This window comes from Rhamphochromis sp. 'chilingali', assembly GCF_963969265.1.
Source record: "Rhamphochromis sp. 'chilingali' genome assembly, chromosome: 8".
Classification (NCBI taxonomy): domain Eukaryota; kingdom Metazoa; phylum Chordata; class Actinopteri; order Cichliformes; family Cichlidae; genus Rhamphochromis; species Rhamphochromis sp. 'chilingali'.
This window is the reverse complement of record NC_137935.1, coordinates 30,135,437-30,161,328: the sequence shown is the minus strand read 5'-3', so window position 1 is coordinate 30,161,328 and position 25,892 is coordinate 30,135,437.

Below are 25,892 nucleotides of genomic sequence, written 5' to 3'. Positions count from 1 at the left end.
AGTGCCATGGTTTCTTACCTGTAAACATTTGTGATAATTCCAAAGTACTAATCATGAATCAGGGCTGCATCATGCAAAACTGCCCTTTTCCACATAATTTCATAGTAATAATAGATAGACCCAAACATTATAAGATGATTGTTGATGCATTTATGTAATCTATTATCAACTTTTGCAATTCACTATAATCCACATTATTTACTCTTGATTGCGTGCCGGCAAAACAGCATGCATTTACAAAATGCTGCTGCTAGACTGCATGCCAGGTTAAACAGAAGGGCCCATATCACTCGACTACTAATGCACCTTCACCAGCTCCTGGTCACATTGACATTCAAGTGTAAAATTCACCCATATCTACAAATCATTGCACAGTCAGGCTCCCTTTTATGGTGCCAAGCTTCTTTATTTTGATCAATATGGTCAAACATTAACAAAATATTGTTTGTTCCTGCACCCACCAAGCTTTGGAGCATGTTTTTGTTTTAATTTATTGTTTTATTTTATACTATATATATATACATATCACCAGCTCCCGGTCACGTTGACATTCAAGTATATACACACACACACATACATATATATATATATATATATATATATATATATATATATTAGGGGTGCAACGATACACAAAATTCACGGTTCGGTTCGGTTCGATACTTTGGTGTCACGGTTCGATATTTTTTTCGATACAAAAAAATGTTCATGCTTTTTTAATTTGTCATTTATTAAAATTATAAATATAGAGATTTTAACTCAAACGTACAGTTTTTAAATTTAATGTTGCTGAAATAACAAAGGGATAAAATAATAAATCTATCTGATTGAGAAATCACTCATCTTTGGAAAAGACAGTTTATTACAGAGAAATGGCTCTTTCCAAAATAAAAGCTATACTATACGCTTCTTCTGGGGTATACTCTCAGCAGCATATTAAACATATCAGGTCCCCATAAGGAGTATCACGTGCTAACGGCTGTCTAAATGACTCGGGTAAAGTTTGTAGCATGCGTGCTTGTTGTTTTTGTCTGCTTCCACTTGTCTTTGCACTAGGGTGATGTCGGCGTAAATGTGCAGTCATATTCATTTTGTTCCCACTAGTGCTGTTAGCGTTAATCTGAAATGACGTTAACGCCACAACACGGCAAATCTCCGTTAATGAGCTACCGCGGATCGCCCCGTGCGTGGGGCTGGACGGCGTCAACACGTTAACAAGCTAACTGCGCTAACGCACTAGTTCCCACCCATGTAATTGAGCATTGCGTGGCACATCCGACATACTGTTTTACTTTTGTCCATGACACGCTTACCTTCAGGGTCATACTTCACATGAAGACCAAAATAGTTCCAAACGCCAGATCTGAATGAGGGTGGGGGAGATTCAATTTGCCATATTGCAACGAGCTTAGCTTCTGTCTTGCTAGCTTGCGCTGCGCTCAGTGGATCTGCGCTTGACAGTGCAGCCTAGGCAGAGTAGTCGAATGCAGATTCGACTACTACACTGAGCAGCTCCTTCAGTGGGAGACTGCGGCACCCACGGTGTGGGACGGAGAGATTTCGCAGGTCTTTCCTCCCCACTGCTGTCAGACTCCACAACAAAGACTTTAACTGAACAAACACACACATCCACACATGTGCAATAACACTAAGTGCAATAATCTTTTCTGGCATCGTTGTATTTTTACTCAGTTGTATATAGCATTCGTATTCTATTTTTATCTTATTGTATATTTTTATTCTATTTTATTCTACTGTATATAGTATATTATTTTATTCTATTCTGTACAGCTGTGTACTGTATTTATTCTTATTGTATTCTAATTTTTGCGTCATAACTTTTGCACTGTCCACTTCCTGCTGTGACAAAACAAATTTCCCACGTGTGGGACTAATAAAGGTTATCTTATCTTATCTTATCTTATCTTATCTTATCTTATCTTATCTTATTCACTGAGCTCTCAACACAGACAGCATTGTTAGAAGAAAAGTTTATAAAATAAATAAAAAATTTTGTATTGTTCGATACATATGCGTACCGAACCGAAAGCACTGTATCGAACAGTTCAATATCGATACGAGTATCGTTTCACCCCTTATTTATATATATATATATATATATATATATATATATATATATATATATATATATATATATATATATACATAGTTGAAGATCTGTCAACTGAGGGCTTCCTGAAGGCATACCAGCGGTTTACTGCCCTGAGGGGTCACCCCAAGAAACTCTGGTCTGACCAGGGGACCAATTTCGTGGGAGCTAAACCTGCGCTGAAGGAGCTCTATGATTTCCTTGCGGGTATCGACAAAGACGAGATCCAAAGAAAGGCAGCCGTAGTTGGGTCTGACTGGATGTGGGAGTTTAGTCCAGCGGACTCCCCACACCGGAATGGAGCAGCAGAGGCAGCTGTTCGCGTGTTGAAAAGGACGTTGAGTAACGTTGGTGAGGAGGGAAACTTGACTGCTCTGGAATTCCAAACCCTCCTCTATTTGGCGGCCAACCTCACCAATGAGAGGCCTATCGGGGCCAGAGCTCAAATTCAGGAAGAAATTGTAGATGTGTTGACACCAAACTCTTTGTTGTTGGGTCGGGCAGGGCCCAGGGGCGACAACATGGGTTTTGAGTTCCCTGCCTACCCATTCAGTCGTCTACGTGCAGTCCAGGTGGAAGTGGACAAGTTTTGGAGACGCTGGAGTCAGTTGGCCGGGCCGCACCTGTTTGTTCGGCAAAAATGGCATGCCCCGGCGAGAAATGTTTCTGTTGGGGACCTTGTCTGGGTGGCAGATCAGAACGCACTTAGGGGTCGTTTCAAGCTGGGCCGCGTGGAGGAGGCAGATCCGGATCACCTAGGTGTTGTTCGAGATGTCAAAGTAAGGATTTCTTGTAGTCGTCCCATCAACTGGTCTCAGGCAAGGAAGGACAGGGAACCATGTCATTCCACCATTCTCCACAGGGACGTAAGGAGGTTGGTGGTGTTACTGCCAGTAGAGGAGCAAGAGGAACGTGGTTCATCCCCCTGAGTACCCAGGAGATACTTGCAGATTGGGGACTCTTGGGTGTGGGGACTAGGCCCAACCTGTTTAAAACACTGTTATAAGACTTTTTGTTTTCTATATTAGTGTTTATTGCTACTGGTTATTGTGGCCTACTTAGTCTGGCACGTAGCCCAAGTGGGAGGTGTGTGGTTTTTTCCCATATTACTAACATGCCAATTTGTTTGTTGTGATTTATTATCAGCCAGACTCATATTTGCTTTAAATGACAAATTTATTTAAGACGGAGTGATTTATCTAAGTCTGGGATGGTACGTGTTAACGGCCGCTCATAGATCCTACCTGCCGGATCTTCTTTTCATTGATATCGCTGTTATGACTGATGAAGCCGAGCTGGTGAGTTTCTGTGTTAACCAAGTAACGTGTTAAAGCTATAAATATGACTATTACTAAACTGTACTGTCATTAATAGTGTTGCTTTGTTAATGTTGTATGGTTGTTTTATTTTGTGTCTTTCAGTTGATTACCTGGCATCTGTAAAGGCACGGTTACTGTACTGGTGTTAGTTTATGGTTGTGGAATAAACTTATAAAAGGCAGCAATCAGATGTCCGAGCCTGAGTACGACACAGTTTCATCAGTTAAAACACACCCTTACGGTGGGAGTTTGCTAAATTAAAGGTAGTTAACTTAGTAAAAACCGTACAATAGGGGCATAATGTGTGTCTGTTGTTGACCACAGGGAAGGTTGCAGATTTTTATTTATTTTTTTGCTACCCGAACAGTTGGTCGCACAGGTGCAACCAAATATTTTTTTTTAGTTGCACCACTGAAAAATTTGGTCGCATTTGCGACCAAATTGGTCGCACTGAGCCCTGTGTATATATATATTACAGGAAATATTACAGCAGTGAGCTTGAACTCTGTGTCAAAGATTTAAGTTGCAGTTATTTATATTTCCTATCACCTTAAATCTTCACTCAAATACAAGTATCTTTGACAGTGTATATACAGATGTATTATACATAAGAGACAAATATTGTTCATTTAATATGTTGGCATTATTACATTTGGCTCAATGCTTACATATATGTGTAAAAAGCAAATGTACGAGCTGTGATAACTGTTTCTGATAGAATGAAGAGTAGACTGATATATTAAATATTCCTTTATTGGGTGAGAAAATCAGACCATGTCATAACTGCTTTCAGTCATACAGAATAGATATCAGAGCCTTAAACAGGCTGACTTCTGCTAAATGGGTCAAACTAGGCAGAAAGTATACAAACACATAACATCCTTATAGAATATGATGTAACACTATAGATCAACTTACCTCAGAATATATAAAGCACATAAACAATTACAGCAATATGATGCAACAAACACAGCAGTGCTACTGATCCAAAATACTCAAAGCTTCATAGAACTGAAACAAACATTTATTTTTAGCTCCATTCTGCTGCTGATACATACTTTAGGTTTCTGAATATTACACTTGTTGCTGCCTTTCATAGTGTGTAACTTGAAGGCCCTGAGTACTTTCTCCCACACTGAAAACACTAGAATGATAAAATTATATGAACATTACCTAATAAGACTGATTCAGGACAGACAATTAGTTATGTTAAACTTTTCTAGCAGTCCTTCACAAACAGGGAACAGCCTGTCTATTCTCTCCATCTGTCAGCTGCTGCTGGCTCTTCCTCCTCCTCTTCCTCACACACTGTTGAGTTTGTCCTGGTGGATCATCAGGGCTGCAAAGCCTCACAGATGATGTGCAGCAGTGGGTCCCTCAGCCTGTCCTTACTCTGGACACTTGCAGTTGTCACACATGGAAATCAAATGTGTGATAAGCTGCAGGATTCAAACACAAGTGTAACTTATAAATACATGTTCATACTTTTATTCCACAATCAGAGAGAAAGAAACAGAGAGAGAGTGCAGGACAGACAGACAGGTGACAGTCTCAGGTGTATACACTGCTACAAAACAGCACAAGAGAAGGAGGATTTAGTGTTTGTGTTATTACGAGTGCTAAACAAGAAGAGTTCCCAGATGGTACAGTGGACACATGTGTGACTCCTGTGATTAAAGCATCTTTCTTTCAGCTTAACGAGTGAACCGTCAGCTCGTTCAAACACACGTTAAAGTCCGTTTGGCTCGACACCACCGAACAGAGGCAGCAATATAACATAGCTAACATTAACAGTGCAGTGGATCCTGCTTGTGCCGTGATATTCAGGACTGCAAACCGAGCAGCATCACTGACTTTCAGCTTGTTGTGTTTGTGGATATATGACTGACTTTAATTATCCATAAAATCATCACATTCTCTGTAACATTAAGGTCAACTATATATATTTTTTGAAGTAGAGGCTTTAAAACCAAGTTAACGCTGAAAGTACAGACATCACTAATGTCACATAACTTTGCCGACATATGACCAACAGTAATGTTTTAATGTTCTTCGTTATTAAACATTCGCACATAAATAAATTACATCATATTCAGTACTTACTTTTGACAGTTCACTCTTTGGCTGCCCCCTTCTGCCGTATTTTGCGGCAAAATTATCCACACCACCGCCGCGCTATGAATTGTGGGACATATGGGACCACGAAGCGTGCACCGGACCACGCTTGATATTTAGGTAAATCGACGGCGCATTTGGAGTATGCATTTGAAGTACACTTCGAATTGGGACAGCCGTCATTGCGTGGCGGTGACGTAGTTGCACTCAAAATGCGTACTTCAAGCGTGCAGTCTCTTAATTGGGACACAGCCATGGTCTCACAGAGTGGAAGATTTAGCAATATTGATATTTGTAACTGAGCATTTTAGAGGCAGTCGGTCTACAAAGTGAGGCTAAAAAAAACACAGTATTGATTGCATTCATAATTTCATATACTTAAAAGAACAATATGATATTTTAGCGTTTTCCCCCTTGAGCCACATATGATTAATTTCTTCTTATTTGTTTTTTTAGCTTTATTTATGCATTTGGAAAGCTCACCAGAGAGCGTAGAACAAGCTAATAGAATTCTGTTAGGGTATAGATGATTAAACCTTCCACACTAACACTTAACAGATCACACAAAACCTGTACTTAATAGCATCCTCGTGTTCTAGATTCCATTCACGTTCTTGTTGTTTAAACTTATCAGCTACATTTGGATAATGAGCCCTCCTGTCAGCTGGCTCCAGAGGTACCACTCTTGTAAGAGCACGCTTCTGCTTGCCAAGCCTGTACTCCCTGTGCGCTGGTCCCTCTCAGCAACCAACTGTTTTTCCAGATGTCACCATTCTTTCATGATGATCATCCTGTTTGTTCCTGCTCAATACTGAACTTTAAGCTATTGAATTTATAAACCAAAGTGTAACTGATAATGTGAAGTTGAAACAGAAGTTTTAAACAAAAACAATGAAAAAATAAAATAAAACTAAACTATACCAATGTCTCAATTAGAGTTTTCCTAGGTTTTGTTTGTCATTTTGCTTAATTTTTCTATAGTGATTCATTATGTGTATCAGAACCCAGAGGGTTTGTTTAAGCTTTTGTCCACACTTCATTTACCTTGTTAAGTACGGGAAGCTTCGAAAGATAAAGACAAGCAGCCATGTTGTACATTATGAGATACATATGAATAAATAAATAAGATCATCTGTGGCTGGAAACTTTGAGAAGAAAAAATAAACTAGCTGTCTGTCTCTGTCTCTCTATAGCTCTGACATCATCACATTGTGGTTTTAAAATCTTAACTCCAACCCACTTCCTCTCACCAACCCTAGATTACAATATTTTAATCAAGGTACCTTACTAACAAAACTACTTAGAGCTGTTAAATGAACTTACCCTAAAACAGTGGTTCCCAAACTTTTTTTTGCTGCGCCCCCCTTTGTTTTACAAGAAAAATGTTGCCCCCCCCCCCCCCCCCCGCGCGCGAGTGCACGCACATGCACGCACACATCCTCCAACCACACCCACCCATATTTTGCTCCATTGCAGTTTATTTCACACCTCAAACATTTAGTAAACAATTAAGCAAATACAAGTAATCTGCAATAAATTACAGGTCGTAAGAAAATAAACTACTAACTCTTTTACGCTACGTCTGCACCTACACGGGTATTTTTGAAAACGCAGCTGTTTCGTCCACACGTAAACGGCGTTTCGAATCACCGAAAACTGAGATTATTTTTTAAAACTCCTTTTTTGCGTTTACGTGTGGACAAGGAATACAGAGTTCCTCACGCAAAGTCAAAGGTATGTGCCTTTTTTCACGTCACGCTGTGCACCACGTTATTGTTTACCTGAGATGAATTGCAGAATGGGAGATCGAGACAAAATACTGTTAATCTGACAATCTGCAGGTTTTACACGCTTACATACACACATGCAGCTACTGTTCCTCTATTTAGAAAGGCAGAGGCCTTAATCACGAATCACGAATAATCACGATGTGATTATTTGACGCGTAGTTTTTTTTTTCATGTGTAATAATATTCAATATTGCTGTCAATACATTTTTCAAAAACTGTCTCTCTGTGCAAAATAGGTTCAAAAACATAAACAACTGTCGGATGCTGTTTGTCCGTGATTAAAACCGGGGGAACAAATTGTGGCAGGATGAGCCTGATATTATTTGTATCCCGCTGTAACTTTACTGTAGAAAGTATAGTATAGTATGTATATCTCCAAAATGTCAGGAGTAGTTAGTCATTACAAGAAGTGATTGTGAACTAAAAATCACGAATGTGGGATACTGTTTGTCCGTGATTTAAACAGCCCAGTGCTGCTCCCTACGAAGGGAAAATCAATTCTGCAGGGGAGACCTACCTCGGCACTTGTGCAGGTGAAGCCAAAGGGAAGATATGCTTCACCATATTTTCTAGTCTTTGGCTTGGAATGAAGTTGGTTTGGAAACATATTCAGCGATGCTTCATCTCCTGCTTTGCGTTTCTGTAGGCGCCCCATGCTAGCAGTGTCCAAGCGTTTTGTTTTCTTTCCCCCCTTGTCATCCCGCGTCCCCCCTGCCATGGCTCTGCGGTCCCCCTAGGGGGCGGGCCCCACACTTTGGGAAGGTCTGCCCTAAAAGTAGCAAATTTGCAGCTTGAGCAGAATATTCTCACAAGATCAATGTAGGCCTGCACAGAGATCCGGTGTTATCAGGTAATGCAGTGCGAATTGGGATAAGCTTGACTTCAGTGCCTTTCTGAATCAACTTTAAATTTTTCAAACTAGACAGAAGATGTGGTTACCACTGTGAATAATTCAATAAGCTGTTATCAATACCAATATGTTTAGACTGGGATTTCAAGTGTATTGTATAAGTGTTTCAGTAAAGCAGCTTTTGAGCTTTAATTTAATAAAAGCAAAAAACAAGGATTGGTTGCTATTTATACCCACAGTCGATCTGGGTTGGAACAATGCCAAGGTTAATCATGCTGCGGTCATCTGTGCTAATGCTTAGAGCAGGAACAACATTAACGATAAAGAGCTGGCTGGAGCTTTGTTGCTGTGAGGCTACATAAATATGTTCACTATTAATTTATTATGGAAATGTAGCTGTTATATTCCCATAGATAAAAACCCCAAGTGAAGGTGTGTGATGTGACTATATCTGTAGGTGTATGTGCAGTCATTGTGTGCAATGACTTTAATAATTTTATTGCTGCTGCTTGAAGCATAAAGAAGAGTGTGAAGTAAATAGCTACAAATTAACCTGTGGCTATTATTATTACTAATGTACATTTCTTGAGGAATCCCTGATGAGTGGAAATGGGTGAGATAAGACTGTCAGCTTAGAGGCTGCAAAAACAAATAGATACAACTCAGGTTATGAAATGACAGCTAATAATAACATGTTCATGAAGATGCTACATCAGTCCACTGAGCCCCTACATTTCACGCGCCACTACCCAGGGATCATACCAACTAATCATGTACAGTCACGGTGAACAGAAAAAAACATGGCTGTCCATCAGATGATATTCTGTTCATCATGCCATATTATTTAATCAATCCATTACTGTGAAGAAACAACATCACTGGAGTTGATCATTTGTAAAACATTTAGAAAGATTGATTTGGTATTCAGTTATTGGAAATTAATTAATGTTCATATTAGGTGAAACCAATCACAGAGCCTCTAAACTTGCAGCAAATGCTGTTCTGCTCTGGTCTTTGAGTACTTCTTGAAACTAAACACCATGTAAGAACAAACCTCCTAACGCCATGGGGCAAACTTTGCAATCAGGTATATGTAAATGACTGATTTTAAACACCAAGATACACATTTTTGCAAATCTTTTCTTAAGAACTTTTGGAGTTGGTTTGAACATGGTTTTATTCTTACATTAAATTGAAGCAACAGCAATGATGCAATCCAAACGTCACACACACTTCAGAACATTTAAAAAGTTAAACACAGGCTAATTGCCATCCTTTCGCTCTTTACATAATGGGCAGTACAAAACAATTAAAAAACTGACAGCATATATAGGAATAAGACAAAAAAGAAAAGGGAGTAAACAAAATGACAACAGGGCATGTGCAAAACCCCCCAAAACAAACTGACAGTCACTATCATTAAAGACGTGCGTTTTAGTAACACCTGTGATTTTGTCAGACATTACGCTCAAATAAAATACTCATATATTCACTTAAAAACGATAAAAACTATAATAAATGAGCTTTGCACTGGAAGTTATATATGAAAATCTGTGAAAAGTCACAGACCTATACCTGTGTGACAGGCCCAGGTCCACTGAAATAAAATTTGTGTTATTAACATCTTCCCCCGGGCTGCACAGCGACAGCCTCCAAACACCTCTGCAGCATTTCAACCTTAGGGCTTTTCGAGGCAATGTTAGGAGAAAATAGAACAGAGTAACTATCTGTTGTCTTTCTCAATTTATCTCTTCCTCTTCATTCTATTTTCATATCTCTGCTTTACTTAATGTAATGTTAGACCCTTTGGCCAAATAATCCAAAACAGCACAAGACCTCTTCAGAGCGGCGAAGAGAGTGTGACAATTTTATTGCTTAAAGCATCCAAGAACCCATGTGGCAAAACAAACAAAAAAAAAAATTCAGTGATGATACTCTGAAGCAAGATTAACAACAGTCATCTCTCTTATACATTAACAAAGTAAAATCTGCAGATTTTACATTTGCAGTATTACAAAACTCCTGGTTACATTCAAGGGCAGATAAGCCAGATTAGACTTTTCCAGAAAAAAAATTAATCCTAGAATGAAAATAAAATAAATAAAAATACAGAAGAAACCAATACTAACATGTACCAGACTGATGGAATGACAAAAGTAGGGAGAATGAGAGAAACAGGTTATGAGCTAAAGCACACAGTAGCATGTCCAACACTAATATTTGGGCATGGGCATATATGGCTGCCAGTAGATCTCAGTTACTAGTCTTTATGGATGATATGACTGCTGATAGAAGCAGAAGAATTATATTTATTAAGAAGATTTCTTAAATATGCAGTGCTATTTCCAGCTCAGATTCAGCCAAATGAAGCAAAAAAGGAATGGCACCGAGACTCACAAACAATCTGTGGCTGGTAAAATATCAAAAACAATCCTTACATTTTAAATGATGATTTTGATGATGAAAATGGCTGTATTAACTTGTATTAAAGAGTTAATACAATACTTTTGTTAAACCCCTTGAGTTGTTAGTGAAAGTCTGCACTCCAATCTACGGAGCCCCTCTGATGACATGGTCCAAAAAATAAATAAATTGTGGCCACAGAATACTACTTCGTGGGCACGAAATGGGTATAACGTGCCCACAAAATACTTTTTTGTGCCCACGAAATACTATTTCGAAATACTATTTCGAGGGCACGAAATAGGTATAACGTGGGCACGAAATGCTAATTTGTGAGCACGAAACACTTGACCAATAACCGTGATCCTTCCCAGGCTCTTGCAGTTGGTTGACAATAAAATCTATCCCGGCGTCCAGGTTGTACTTACATCTGTACAGCAACTGGGCTCTCAATATCCTGTTTAAATGTCTCTCCGTAATAGTGGCTCCTTGCATTGCCAGGCTTTTCAAAATGCATTTGTAGCTCATTCCCAGCCTAAAATAAAACTCAATCATACTGTCTCTGTCCATGGTGTATAGGTTTAGCCTACTCTTATGCTTATGTCTCTACACAGCTGTCCAGGAATTGTATCAATATGATGTGCGCCACAAATGCATAATTCGTTGCCACGTTATACCCAATTCATGCCCACAAATTAGCATTTCGTGCGCATGCTATACCTACTTTGTGCCGTCAAAATTGTATTTTGTGGCCACAGATAAGTATTTCGTGGGCTCGTTATACTATTTCGAGTAGTATTTTGTGGCCACAATTTATTTATTTTTGGACCAAGTCATCAGAGGGGCTCCGTACCAATCACATCTTGATTGCTTGATCTAAAATCCAGTCTGGTCGTGTACAGATGCAAAATTACAGGGAGGAAAATCATCTATGGACCGTTACTGAGACAGTCACACTGTTCTGATTCACTGAGTATTCCTTCTAACCTGTTAAATCTAATTGTGTGCGATAATCAGTTCGTAGATGTAATTGTCTCAGACTGAACACAAATGTTGAGGATTATTAGATTTAATTCTTTTTACTAAGTGGAGAAACTAAATGAGAAACCACTAAATGTGGTGAAAATCAATTATAATTTACACTTAAGCAGCTGGGCTTGTTAAATGGAGACCAAGGAAGTGGAAAAGACTTCATGTAAAAGAAATGCTCCGTGGAAGATAAATAGTTGTACAGTGAATGGAACAGCTGAACTACTTTCAATGCCAAATTCTTTTAACTCACACTAAGGCTTTGATTAGCCAGCCTGCACAAGTGAGCTGATGAACATTTCTTCTGCGTCTTCTTGTCTGCGCTCTGAAAAGCCAGTCAGAGATGAGGTCAGTGTTCACATCTAATCAAGTCTGAGGCCTATGAGTGTAAGGAAGCACTGCAGTGACATCCTCACAGAAGTGACATCCTCACAGATTACCTCAGAAAAGAAATATCGACTCTGCTAACTCTTTTTTCCACTTGCGCACACAGCTTGGAAAATGACTCCAATATGAGGCAATTGGAATATACAATTCCAATATAGAATGTGGTTAAAGATGGAGGATGGCAAGAGAAGGCTTTGAAAGTGAGAAGTAAGTGAGAGCACTTAATAACCTACAGAGAATGAATTTAATGGAGAGGTAGTGATGGGAATCCTAAGGATATGTCTTTCTCTTCACTATAAATCACCAAGTCTCTTTAACAACTCGCTGCTTTTAGCACAATATTCAATGAAGTCATAAACAAAGCAAAGGAGCTCAGTCGGAATTCAGTTGCAAACCTTACTGTTTAGTAATATAATATTAAAGTAATGTAAATGAGACAATGCATTATGTAAACAGACTTCTGCATACCTGGTCCACAACTGTCATCTGCATTTGTCAATCCTTTAAAATTAAATACCAGCATACTGTGTAGACCTTTTAAATAACTTTGATATTCTGCACGTTGGCCCTGTGACAGATTAGCGACCCTGCCTCTAGGATAGGCTTCAGCTCCTCCCTGAACTGGATAAGAAAAGAAAGTGGATGGATATATTCAGCACACTTTGATATCCACCAAAAGCCAACATGCATGTAAACATTGCCATCCAAAAGGGCAAGTTAATGATGAAATTCAAACAAGCTTAAAGCTCTTCCATCTAACACTGAAACACTGAAAAATATGAATAATTTGGACAAATGAAAACAGATTATTTAGCAGCGCAAACATGATATATTTAAACTGAGGCCCTGTTCTTCCTTTCATCTCATTTTATTTACTGTAATGGAGCAAAGATTAAGAGAATCACGAGTCCAAATCAATATAAGAGGTTACATAAGATGATAATGATGACTTGGGGTAATGTGTGGCTCACAAATACATCTTCAGCATGCAAAACGTATGGCTCAGTAAATAAATATGTTAATCTCCACATTAGCATTGTGAATTTTTAATAGCCACAAATCATGTGTGGTTTATTGTACATGTGGCTCTAACTCAATGCTAAACTCTCTTTAAACCAAAGGACATTTGCATGTCTCATCTGAAAAATATCCTTGGATATTGTTAATGTTAATGTGAAGAGGCTATCTGTACTAGTAGGTCACACAATGGATGCTTTCGTCACATAAACAAAGTTTACACTAATGTAACTGAGCCAGTTCTTAAGTGATATCAAGTCACTGCACTGAACAAATAATCATTTTTAAAATGAAAACATTTGAATCACAGAACATCAGTTTGCTTTTTAGCATCCCAAGTCAATTAACAGCAGTTAGCGGCAATGATGATTTCTTACAGGAGTCAGCAGTTTAAGTTTGCTTAGTAAATAGCCGATTATTAATCAGTAATCATGCACTACTTACAAACATAGTCTTTCAGAGACATGAGGTATTAACACTGCTGCTTGAAGCTAATCTTTTAAATCTTGTATGTGTTTTTTGTTGTTTTTGTTTTATTTTCCATCTGTGAAGCTTCCACCCACAAGGCATCATGACACTGGTCGACTATGCTTGCAGGGTTTATTTACATCATCCACGTTTCTATCACTCTGCTCATTTGTATGTCAGACTCAAAGGAGAAGAATAATGTTTTCATTATATCATGCCGACAAGAGACACGCAAAAGAGGCCCGTCCCACCAAAACTGTAAAAGATTAATCTTCTTTCAACTTTCAGTGAAATGGTAAATGGCCTGTATTTGTATAGCGCTAGTCCCTAAGGACCCCAAAGCACTTTACACGTTCAGTCATCCACACATTCACACACTGGTGATGGCAGCTACATTGTAGCCACAGCCACCCTGGGGCGCACTGACAGAGGCGAGGCTGCTGGACACTGGCACCACCGGGCCCTCTGACCACCACCAGTAGGCAACGGGTGAAGTGTCTTGCCCAAGGACACAACGACCGAGACTGTCCAAGCTGGGGCTCGAACCGGCAACCTTCCGATTACAAGACGAACTACCAACTCTTGAGCCACGGTAGTTAAATGCTTGTTGGGCAGATGAAATTTCAGTTGTATTTTTGTTTATACGTTGTTTGTTCATGCGTGTGTGTGTGTGTGAGTCTGGTGGGGAGTTAAATTATAGTGAGATTCATAATGGCACTATTATGCTACACCTCGCTTACACCCTCAACTTATTGTTTTTTTCTTTTCATTTCTGTCATTTGCAGATGCTGCAGATGTTACTACATAGTGCAAGTGACTAGTCATTGAGTAATCAAGACAAAGCTCCTAACTCCAGGAGCTTTGTCTGTATGCCTGTACTCAACATCAATCTGAGAAATGTATTATGTATTACCCATTGCAAATGCCATATCGGAGACTCTTGTGAGAACAGCTATAAAGTATATACACAGTAAAAACACATAAAGAATTATTTTGACATGGACTTATTAGCACTTCAGAGAAATAAGGGCTAAGAAAAGCAATAAAAATAAATGTTACAAAAACGACAACAAAATGTCCTATGGATGGCTTTTCATAATGAACAGATATATATATTTTTTTGAAGTATACAAAACTCAAGCTTGAAGAAATCATGAATCTGCATAAGGAGACATGCAGACACAGTAAAGAAACCTGGCAAATGCAGCAGTTTAATTTCAAACATTTTTGCTAGCTTTTACAATGTGCAATCAGAGAAATCACTTATGGAGATAAAAGCACCCCCTCTCTCTTACATTCCATACATTAGAGAAAGAGAAAAATAATCTGACTTGCTTACCGAAGTGCAGCATTGTCATGTCTTACGCTGAGCAATCAAGTCAAAGCATGTGTCTTCATTCATAATTAATTTCCATCCCATAGCATTTCTGTCCTCCAGTAAATATTTGGATGTCAGTATGAAATAATAAAATAATGTTTCTTCATTTGTGGCTGAATAAAAATATTCAGCAAGCCCCAAATATTAACTCCCTGTACTAAAACTAGCTGAAAAACAGTTGCTCTAACTCTCTTTGTCCTATTACTTTTGGGTCAATAAATAAATAAATGTATGCTTTATGAATCAAGGTTAAAAGACTATATGAAAAAATGTCACCATACACATTAGAAAAAGTGCTGCGTTTGAAGGACTGCGTGCTGCCAGTCCTTCAAACTCTATTCAGCCCCCAAATATGGCCAATGATTACTTCAGGAAACACACTGATGATTCTACAAAGATCAAGCAGTAGTCATCAAACAAACCCCGACTCTCAATGTTTACCTAAAGCTTGCTTGACCGTAACCCTAAGTCAATTCTATGATGAAATATTATTATCAACAGTAGAGATGTGCTACAATTGTGTGACTAGATTTACAAATGAGTCATAGAAATACAAACTGAGTGTTTTTACACTTTTTGACTGACTTTGTTGTTGTGTGAAGTGTTTGGTTGCTTGACTGACTTCCTTTCCCTCCTTGGTTGCACTCAGGTGGCTGTCATTGTCTTGGAAGGTCTTGCAGGTTAGAGATCTGTTTACTGAAGTTGGAGTTTACAGTTTTGAGTTCTCACAAACTCATTTGTGACTCAACTCAAGTCATTCTCACTACTCATAATGCAGTTCTCAAACCAGTAACACATTTCCTCACCCACATTAGACACTACTACTTGTTTTCATACGCACCACTATTGCTTCTACACATACTTCACTACTAAAGATATGTGTTACTGTGTTGATGGATTTCTCACTTGAATCTGAAAACTTGTCAAAACTTCCGGTCGCAATTCTATTGCCTGAGTATTATTTTACTTTTCTCTATTTCAGCAATTGATTAGAGCTTAAAAAAGAATCCTTCACATTTCATTTTTGTTTTTGAAAACATTTTACTCCACATTAGGTCTATAGCATCCCATGCATCTACTTGTGAGGGGAAAAAATGTATTCAGATTTTCATTATATACAGGTACCGCCACTGGGTCATAGAAGACATAAGACAAAAGGTAAAGCCTGTATATGCTGCTAAACTGTACCAGGTGCCTAAATCAAGTCTCAGCTACTTTATTTATTGGAGAAATCAGAGTCATGGTAAAGCTGCCTGATACAGTTACTCTAACCTGTCCTACAGCTCAGAGGAAATGAAATGAGAACTAGAGCCTTGAGTGTGGGGAAGCAGTTTAGCTATTTATGTCAGATATATAATAAAGTCAGAAGTAGTTCTGAAGGGAATTACCCCTCAGAATAATAGCCTGAAGAAACTGTTTCAGAGTTGAAGAAGGATGTCGACTAAACATATTTTTTACTTTAGCTGAGAACAAATAAACCAGAAAAGGAAAGAGTTTTGAGTCAATAAGAGTGTGGTGGAAAACTACACTGACATTAAGGATAATAACATGAAAAAAAGAGACACAAATCGGGAAACACGTCAACTAGTGAAGCAATAGAATGCATTCAAATCGTTTAACATACTTTAGTGTTCAGCAAACCCTTGGTCATAGGTAAGAATGGGAGCATAGAGCAACCAGTAAATCAAGAGCTTTGCTTTCATACTGTACATCGACCAGTTGGTACAGTGTTCATATTCCTTTTCATTTCTGAATAACACCCTATAGGAACACTTCTGCAGAAATCAGGTACATAATCCTGGGATCACCAAACACAACATTCTTCATCCTTTAGCTGCACCAAGAAACTCTGTCCCTAAAATGATGTGATCCAATCCCACCACACCATGACGAAGCGGCTGACTCGCTGGTCAAATTTTCATGTACCCTCAAATATCCTTGTGAGAATAAACACGTTTTTTTATGACCAGGACAAAAAAACTAACTCTGAGGTTCACCTGACAGACACATTCTCCTCTCTGGTATCCCTAGACATAACTTCCCAGGAAGGCTGAGGAGTGCGATGCCACGAAACTGAATCCAATCCAAAGGCAATGTCATGACGTTCTGTGGAAGCATGTCAACCAGGACAGCTCCACACTATCCAGAATCTTAAGAAACTTGATCCGACCAAGGCCAGTCACTGAAGAGCTTTTGAACTATCTCAGTGATCTAAGTCATCGTGATAGGCAAGCTGTCCCTGTCTTCCCTAAGTTCTGTTCCCTCCACAGAGGTGTGTGAGATTGAAGAGGTCATCAAAGTACGTCTTGTATCGCCTGACAGTATTCTCAGTTGTTAATCCTTTGAATTCTCAGCTATATGGTCTCCACCCTCATTCCTCATGCCATATTCTTGAATCCAAAATAAATATATCAACTTTTGTCAGCAGAAGTAATCAGCAAAGTTTGAAATGTTTGTGGCATACTAGATTTGCATACCATACCATACGAAGATATGGAAATATAAATATAACTATAAAAAATATTGAAATTTAAGTTTTTATAAAAGCAGTGGCACACTGATCAAAACAGATCAACTCCAAACTGACTGAGGCAGATATCAGCTGCTCACTAAATGAATTCAGCGATCTTCATGAATTCACATCTATTTAGACTCAGACTAGAATGATGACATGCTTGCACTAAAACACCAATTCCACTTTAACACAGCTTGTCTAGATTACTTTTTTATACTTTTTAAAATGTAAACTACTGGTGCCTGACACAAAGATGTATTTCAGAAATTACCCCTGATGCTTTATAAACAGAGTCGGGAAGGAAAGAAAAAGAGGGTTTTGTTTTACCTTAAGGCAGACCAAGTGAAGTTCCAGCCTTTTCTCTATTTCCAGTGTCTGCATTTGTCTTGCTGTTCCCTTGCATAATCAAAGATTATTTCTGAAGTTCTCATTAAATGTGAAAGTAGTAGAAGTGATTAGGACAGAAACCTTTGCTAGTCACAAACAAATAAAATATAAAATATCTGCAAATAACTTCTGCACATAAACAGAAACAGTTTCTCAAGAGTGTAGCAGATAAGCATTTATTTGCCTTGAGCAGAGGAACGTTAAACAATGTTTTTTGTTTACATTAAAATACACACTGATTGTTCAATTTACAGTCAGGGGTTCAAAAATTATTCGAACCCCTGCTGATTTTGTAAGTTTGCCCACTAACAAAGAAATGATCAGTCTATAATTTCAGTGGTAGGTTTATTTGAACAGTGACAGAAGAAAAACCCAAAAATCCAGAAAAATGCATTTCAAACAATAAATAAATAAATTTGCATTTTCACGAAGGAAATAATTATTCCTTCATGAAAATGCAGGTATTCAAATAATTTTTTCCCTGACTGTAGCTGAGACAGAGGAGCTTTCAGAAGGAATTTAGAAAGCAACAAGAGAAATATTTAGAAAGATGTCAGCATAATTATGTATTTTGTTCTTCATGGAAATATATGATCTGTAGAACTCAATCGAGAAGCTGTTACACTCCCTTTGCCCCCTGATGTGCTGCTGATATGCTAAACAATGCACAGTTCAGTCTGATGTCTGATATGTCAAAACCTATGATAGTAGGATGGATAATAAGAGTAATAATTAACAGATTATTTGTGTATTTAAATCACTGTGAGAAAATGTGAACTCCTGAAAGTCTAAATGCATGAAAACTAAGAAAAATATATTAGACACCCAAAATATAACATCACAGATTCTACTACAATTCTGACATGAAGAATTTACACTTTTATTTAGCCTTTGTTAGAGGAACAGTGGCTGTCGAGTAGAGAATAGTCTAACTTGTAGTTTACCTGAGAGACAACGAGATAAGTAGAATCCTTTACATTCTTTTTACATTGTAAAACCCAATATATGAGCTTAAAAACATGAGCTGTGTTCAAAATCTAAAACACTCTATTATGATGCATTGTGTTGGGATGAGAAAATTCTCATTTGGCTTTCCTCCATCTGCTTCCTTTATGTTATTCTCCAAATGTGAAGACAACAGGATAAGAGAGGGTTTCACATCAAATAAATGAAAAAATAATAAATCAGTGGTGAAAAGTGATATACTTATGTTGCTATTCCATTGTAAGATATTTCTATTTATTTTCTGGCAGGAGGCTCAGTGAAAAAGCTGCAGAATCAATGGGCTGGAGTTCTTTTCGCTCTGTTAAAGCTCGGCTCATATCAGTGAGGCTGAAGATAAGGCCTTTTGAGCACTGCGCAGCTTGTAGTGACTGAATAAACTGCTCAGTATTTCACCCACAGGTTGACTGACAGAAGATTGACTGTTGTTCCTGAGCTTCACCTCTGAGCTGATAATTTAATTTTCAACAACCACTAAAATATAAGCATGTGAAGGTGATTGGCGTTCATGTTCGTCCCTGACTTTTTCTAACTTTGTGTACACTTCCTCTGTCTATTGTCTCTTCATGTATCACCCAATTTCTGAAATATGAAAAGACAGTAGTAATAGCTAAAATGCCTGAATGTTATTCCTGATGTACTAATGAGGTTTCTTTTTGTGATTTTTTTGTCTTTTTGTGGCCCACTATTGATGTTTCTTTGTGTTTTTCTATGCAAAGAGATTTACTGCTGACAGGCCACAGAAAGCAACTGTATTATTAGAATTATAAAGTCTAACTTTTGTATTGCATCTTTCTTTGAGGAATTTATATAAAAAAGAATTTAAAAAAATAAGTATTTCATATCAACCGCTGGTGTTTTCTTGCTATTCACAGTTTTCTCTTCCACCTAAAGTTGCCCAGTAAGAGCAGTTCTGCAGTAACTTCAAAATGATACAAAAAAAGTTTAGTTTTCTAGGTAGTACAACTTTATGGGAAAGAAAAACAAGAAGCTTTAACAGTAGAAAACATAAATAGTACTACACAGATCAACCAACTTGTCTCTGTGTGTTCAAACAATTAACTGGACCTTTCATCTTTTGTGCCGTTTCAGAAGGTTCCGATAACTTTAGGCACCTATCATTGCAATTTAATTCAGTATAAAAGGAGGAGATGGCAGCTTATCTTAGCTGCCATATAGGCAAAGTGCCAGAATACACAGTTGCCACTCTTTAGAAAGGAGAACACAGGGAAACAGATAACAATAACATAACAAGCCTCATTTGACACCAGTGGTATAGCTGGTGAATAGAAAAAAATGTATTGGTACTTGTAAACTACTACTATTACTAGAAACTACTAATTTTTTGAAATTATGTCTCTTGTAACAAGAAAAGTGTGTCTATATTCACAATTCTGTTATCACATTGTATTTTTTATGGATTGTGCTTGTCTTAAAGGGACATGGTGAAATAAATGCACAAAAGGGACAACATATAGGCTATAAAATGTTTGCTAATTAGATTCACGTTAAAATCCTTATGGCACCAGTTGAATTTCATCCATGTGCTATACCAATAAATGGGTTATCTGAATTTAAGCAAAGTTCTGACTTGCACTGTTGCACATATTTATTATGACGTTGATTACCAATAGAGGACCTTTTCCATCTCAAACCCCAGAGGGGTTGCTATTTGGTTTCACTTAATGTCAGCTGAAGCTCACAGAGACAAGTCAGTGCTCTGTGCTCTTCTAGCCATACTAAAGACTGATTAAAGGTCAGATTTTAACCTTTCAAACATAAAAAAACCACATTAAAAACATTTTTCATTTTATTTATGGACAAACATTCTCAGTGCACTTGTCCTGATGCTGTCGTTTATAAGTGTCCAAAATAACTAAGGCACTTGCTGTGTGCCTTAGTTATTCATAGTGATGCATGGTTCACGCCTACTGGCTGAAGAAGCTGACTGCACTCCACGAGCGTCTGGCAGCACAAATGAACCAGCTGCTAGTTAACGAGAGACACCCGGAATGGCTAACTGAAGGCCGGACGGTCCTGATCCCCAAGGACCCCAAGAAGGGACCGTGTGTGTGTGTGTGTGTGTATATATATATATATATATATATATATATATATATATACATATACACATATACATATGTATATATATGTACATATACATATGTATATACATATACACACACACACACACATATATATATATATATCTATATATATATCTATCTATCTCTATATATATATATATATATATATACATATATATATATATATATATATATATATATATATATATATATATATATATATATATATATATGCTTTCAAATTTTCTCTCACCTTGATTATTTTATTTCACTGTTCTGGTGCAACTATTAGTCCTCCATCCTTCATCTGGTCCAGATTGTAGTAGCGAACAAAAAATAAATTATTATTGTTATTAATCTGTTATACTGTAAGCTTCTGGATTCCTATAACAATGCTTTGAAAGAGTCAGTGTGACAATTAAAAGATTCAATTTTCCAAGTACAAAAGACACCCCAGAGGATTAACACCTTTCCTGGTTAGTCAGGGTGACTTTGGAGCTAAATTGCTTCCTCGTTGTGATACAAAACACCCTTGAGCTTCATTATTTCTTCTAACCCTTCTGGCATTCTATACTTTATTTGTCACATAAATTTTGCTGCATTCAAAGTGTCCTTAGTTAGCAAAAGAAAACATGATAAATTATACTCTCACTTGTAATTGGATTGTGCAACGATGACAGATGTGGTGCCTGCATCTGCTACAGTTTAACGTGCTTCTGAAGCAAAAGAAAGAATTCTTGATTGCCCTGTGTTTTCCATTCTGTGCTAAACGATAACAACAGACAGATTTGGAAAAGTACAAACAATCTTCACTTCATTATAAGTAAAGATACTTGTGTTAAAAAAAGAGTGAAAACTACTGATAATATTAAAACACACTTTTAAACAAACTTAAATTCTAATGAATGTGCTAAGATTACAAATTTGTACTAACTCATGTACATAGAAGGCAAGCCAGGGAAAACAATTTGCCATTGCTTTGTAACTGGGTGACTTTGCCTCCACATCTAAAAAAGAAAATGAAAGCAGGAAATCCCTTTTGTGTCTGCTGCTCACTTTAACACTAACCCGATGACTATTTTCATATACTTTTTGAATGAGACAAAGTGTCACGGTCCTGGGTCTGTGACCCAGTGTGTTGAGTTGTTTATTATTTATTTGCTGCATAAATGCTGTCTGTGTTTTGGTTTTGTATTTCCACATCGTAGGTTTTGGTGCCCTTGCCCCTCATGTTACTCTGTGCTCCCTCTGTTTCTGTGTCTAGTCATTCCTGCCTGTGTGTTCTCTGTGTTCCAGTTTAGTCAGGTCTCTGTGTAAAGCCCCTGTCTCTGCGTCTGTGTCTTTGCATGTGTGTTGAGTTGCCTGTCTTATTGGAAAGGTCTGTGTCAGTGTATTTAGGTTGCGTCCTCCCTGTCTCGTCAATTAGGTTCAGCCGTGTCTCCCTCCTGTGTGCAGTTTCCTCATTTCCCTGTGTCTTCTCTTGTGCTCGTCACTGGTCCGTCTGTGTTATCTCCCTGTGTCATTCTGTGTCTCACCCAGGCATTATCCTGCATCTCACCCCTGCGAGTCATGGTTTCAGGTTTGTTTAGTTAGTTCTTCCCAGTTAGGTTATTTCTTAGTTCCTGTCCTTGCCACCTCCGTGTCGTTTTGTATTTTCACCCCGTGTCAATAAAGCTCGCTCTTCTCATTTAAGTCAGTGCCTGCATTTTTGGGTGCTCGTCTCACTCCACACGGCTTGCATCGCTAGCCGTGACACAAAATTTGTATCCTGTAGTTTGTTTTGCAGGACATATCAAATCGGCAAAATCGAAAAGAAAACATAACTTGACATCATATTTGGACCTTTAAGATGAATTGGCACTTGTAAGATTTAAATTTCAAATTTATGAAATATCACTGTGTGGTCCTTGCCTTTAAGAGTATCCCCTATTCTTCCTCTACTGTCCTGCCTTTCTTACATATTTCTCCATCTCTGGGTAAAGTTATCTCACTTTGTTTTCTGTACCTTACCTGTAGCTAGCAGACACATTGTGTGACAAACTGTAAAGAACAGTTTGTGTGTTTGCTGATATTTGCTGAGTTGTTTCAAATGATCTACTTGAAAGAAACATTATTCCCTTTTGGCTTGTTCTTCTTCTATACTGCTAGTTAGGTGATGAAGTACCATAGCCACAATTTATGGACATCTGAACCAAAAATGCCGTTAAATATAAAGCTGTAAATGATGAATAAATTATATCTTTTCTGTCTTTTATGTCCTACCATTCCCTCATTTTGGTCTTAAATTGGTGTGATGTCTGGAAGGTGCACAGTGACATGAAATAATAACTCCCCTTAAGCTTCAAATAACAAGCTTGTTTTGAATAGGATTGGAAAGTAGCGAAATTTATATGAGGTCTAAGCTCTTTAGCAAAAGGAAAGAAAGAAATAACCACAAACTACTTTTTGTCACATTAACACAAAAATATGTGTACACATGATCCAAAAATTGTATTAAAAATTATAGTTCCAATTATTTTATCGCACTTTCCTATAAGTGGCAGTATATGTGTAGGAAAAGTTGTAATGTCTTTTTACATTATTAATATTTCACATTCTTTAGAAAATAAAATATGAAATAATTTCACTGCACCTTTGTCTCAGTTCTCCTGTGCACCACCTTCCCTTCTATGTGTTGCCATTTTGTCATTCAATGCAACTACTATCAGTAAATGAGTAATAACAGAGTCAACATACAATTTGGTTACTAGTGCTTAATTATTGTCAATTTTCTGGTTTCAGCAGACATGATTAATTACCTGCAGAGACACATTTTAGAATGTGAGTGTAATTATGTGGAGGAAAACGTGAAAGTTTTTCTTAGAATTGTAACTTTTAAGGTCAGACTGAGTATGTAATTAAATTGCCTAACTAGACAGCATTGGGAATAACACAGATTTTAAATTGTATAATGACACACTGTCAACTGATAAAATAAATAGAAAACTGTTTGTTCATAGACATGCAGTTTCAGTTTGCAAAAATCTAGGGTATGCTAATCCCAGGCATAACTCATCTACATGACTACTATGTGTTGTATGAGTGTCAGCCCTTCCTACAAGTGATATGGTGTATAAACAATGAAAGGTGGTGGATTAGCTAATTGGTCATGATCAACTTTGGGCTGGACCAATTACAATACATCCGTATTGAGAGGAAAAGGAACGCGATTAGTCCCGTACTTTAGCTAGAATGAGAAAAAGACAAAGCTGGAGTTATTCTGTCTTTACGTTGCACAGCTGCCTCTTCTCCCCTCATTCTCTCTCCCTCCCTCTCCTGTTGCTACTTCAATCATGAAACGATCAATGATCAGCTGATCGTCTCTCTTGTTTGTTCATCTCCCACTTTGCGCCAGAAACAGGAAACCAGCGGATGTTGCGCTAAACAACAACAGCAGCACGTTCAACCTTGATAAGCTGTTGTTAGAATTTATTTAAAATTAATTTCTAGTATCAGCTGATGTTTGCTGGAGCCACAGCTGTAAAAGCTGCCGCTCATGATATTGGTTTGGAAACATGAAGTTGATACAAATCATACATATTTACCAACAAGACAGTATACATCACTGTCACAACAGCGTTTGTTTTAGTTCAAAGGCTTTATGGTTTTTCCTATAATACCTGGTGGTGCAGTCGGCCGTTTTTTTGTCAGTTGAGCCTGATATATTATGTTTAACCCGAGTGACCACCTGGTCAGCTGGTGGTTAACAGGCATCTCCGAAAACGTTAGAGCACTTATGGAAATATGTGATGTCTTGATGAATCGAGCAGATATTTGAAGTTTACACAGCACCATTCTCGCATGAAAATATCTTAAAAGTTTATTTTGTGACCCAGAAAGAGTAATATTTCCTGCAATAAAATAAATTCAGTCTTACTATCTGCTGACACGTCAAAACAAATTCTATCTTGACTTTTCATTTTTTGAATCTTCATTTTTTCTTTGACTCTGGGAGCAAATCAGCTTTTTAAAAAAAAAAAATAAATAAATAAACATAGCTCAGTTGTTGTACAGATACACAAATGATACAAACAAGGCAGCTTACAAAGTGATTATAAAACTGGTTAAGATGTTATGCTAGCCTTCAACATGCTTCACCACACTACATCTGTGTCAAGTATAGTTAGTCAATGTGAATGTGGGCAACTGAACATTATTATACACCTAAAAAAAAAAAGTAACAATGTTCCTGTGTTTCTCTTTTAATTACAACAAAAATGAACATTCTGAAAAGACAAGTCAGAGCTCTACCTGCAGTGTGGAATAAGCATTTAGGACCTTTTTCAACAGCCCACAAGCCACGTACTTCATTCACTCTGATGTGTGACTGACAAGGCTACATACTAACAAAGCAGTATGAGGATTCTGACACTGTAGGAGGACAGATATACCAAAATAACCCAGCAGTCAGACAGACGTGGGAGCACAGGCTGTCTGGATCAGTGCTATTGTATTGTCCTCAGAGATTTAAATGTACATAGCCAAAGTTAATGTCCTGATTTACGAATTTTCCTTTGAAATCAGCAATGAAAGACAAAAGCATTAATGTCTGACATTTGATTTCTTCCTGTCATTATTAATAACACATTTTTAAAAATAGTGTATAAAATACTAACTTCAGCTGCCACTTAATACCGACTATGAAAAAATGTAACTATGAAAAGTTCATGAGCATGAAACAATTGTGATTACGAGGAAACCTTAAATATGTTTAAGGTTTCCTCGTAATCCAAAATCCAACCAACCGATCAACAACCAAATATTTGCAACTTATAGGGAGTAAAATCTTCACTTCTCCTCATTTCAATGCAGCCTTCACGTCACGTAATTTAACTCTCACTGATCATCTGATATTCCCCCTTGCAGATTCCTTTGAGCGACCCACCTCCTCCTCATCTGTGCCTCTTCCATGTTACTCAGGATCCATCCAAACCTCCACCTTCATCTCCACAACCAGTGTCTAGACTCACCGCTGGGATTCCATTTTGTGGTGATG